This window comes from Sciurus vulgaris (genome assembly GCF_902686455.1).
Source record: "Sciurus vulgaris genome assembly, chromosome: 7".
Taxonomy (NCBI): domain Eukaryota; kingdom Metazoa; phylum Chordata; class Mammalia; order Rodentia; family Sciuridae; genus Sciurus; species Sciurus vulgaris.
In genome coordinates, this window is record NC_136467.1 from 128,956,709 (window position 1) to 128,958,357 (window position 1,649).

A 1,649-nucleotide genomic window follows, 5' to 3' on the forward strand; every position below is an offset into this window, starting at 1 on the left:
GGTTTTACCTCTCAAATATTCCTGAGAAAACAGTAAGAAAAAAAGCAGCTTTCCTCACTTTCTAAAAACTCTTTTTCAGAAGTTTTTCATACTTTTATAGATGAAATACACAGGCAATATTGCAGCTAAGGGACAAACTAAGAGACATCTTCCCACTTAAACAAAGTGGGAAGAAAACTTAGAACATTCTGCTATAAACTGCAAGGCAAAATGCAGCTCAAAACTGAATGGAACAAGGGTCCTTTGCTAAGTGGAGGATGCAGTGTGATTACCCACTTGAAGGTCCCATTACATAGTGAGTGCAATTCAGTTTGGGGAAAATAGTTTAATGTATCTCTCAGAAAAAAAAATTAGCGTATACTTTGCATCACAAACAAAACAGTGGTTATGATGTCCAGCCCCACCAAGCAACTTTCATTCTGTCCCATACTGCTGAGAGTGAATCCAAGGCAGGGTGGACATCCAGGATGGTGAACTGGTAGTCCTGGTTGACTTCGTCACCAACGTAGTAATCTATCACATATCTAACTTCATTGCCACAGCGGTTGATGATCCAGTCTTGCCTGTAGAAGGGCAAGAAACTCACATCCCATCCAGGAATGAATTCTTGCCCTTGTAAATACTCTTTTGCTCCCTCCAAATTGGATCAATGATGGACCACAAGAACACTCCACATCATGAAGAGCTTCCCACTTCAAAATCTCCTTCCAAGCCTATTCATTGTTCTGATTGTGAATTCTAATGATATTATACATATCATTCTGACTAACATCCTCATGCTTCCACTTCCACCCTTCTTCAACATTGCATTCCAGAACATCTGTTCAGAAGGATAAACCCACTTTTAATCTGCTCATAGAATGGATGACTCCTCTCTGATGGTAGACAAAGGAAAGGGCTGATCTGGAACTGGTATTTGATTAGGTGGTGGCATCAGATTTGAAGGATCCAGATTCTCCTTATTCTTAGCAGCAGCACCTGTAACAGGACACTCCAAATACTCACATGCACAATCTCAGTGGGCAAGGACAGAGTATGTTTTGCTCTCACAGGTTGGACCAGAGGGTTTCGCACTCAATGGACAGCCTTTCATTTTCCCTTCATGCATTGGGCATCCTGAAGATGGTGATGCTGTCTGATAATCTGAAGCTTTTGAGGCCTGAACTGGAACAGCAGGAGTAGAGGCTGACAAACCCATGGTTGGAATCAGTGTTGACTCCAAACTATTTAAAATTTCCAGCTCCAACCCAAGCCCCGAGGATAGCAATCTGCTGTCGTCCCCGCCTTCCTTTCACTGGGTCACCACTGTACTGGTCACCACATTGATTCTTGAGCTCATATGTCCATGTTAGAACTGGGACTTGAAAGTCATTCTTTTACTACTCAGTGTTTCATCCTAATTGTGTGGCAGGTATCATGAGTGACTACATTTTGTTTGGTCTGGTATATTGGGGCCAAACAGGTGCTTAATGCAAAGTAATAGCCTCTCATGTTTTATGTACAGTTTGTAATCTGTTGTTGCCTTAGAGGCTGAGTCAAGATGGTTAGTTGACACCTTACTTCTGTTTGGAGTCAAATGATAGGAATTGTTATGGATTAGACATGAAGTATCCCCTGAAAATTTGTATGTGAGATAATGCAGGAATGGT

General features: G+C 41.7%; 1 pseudogene across 1 annotated transcript; it reads right to left on the minus strand.

Moving 5' to 3' along the window:
* Positions 1 to 385: 385 nt before the first annotated feature.
* On the minus strand, positions 386 to 1,198 carry LOC306666700 (holocytochrome c-type synthase-like; annotated as a pseudogene). Its single transcript has one exon. The product of its transcript is annotated as a holocytochrome c-type synthase-like (transcript).
* Positions 1,199 to 1,649: the final 451 nt, after the last annotated feature.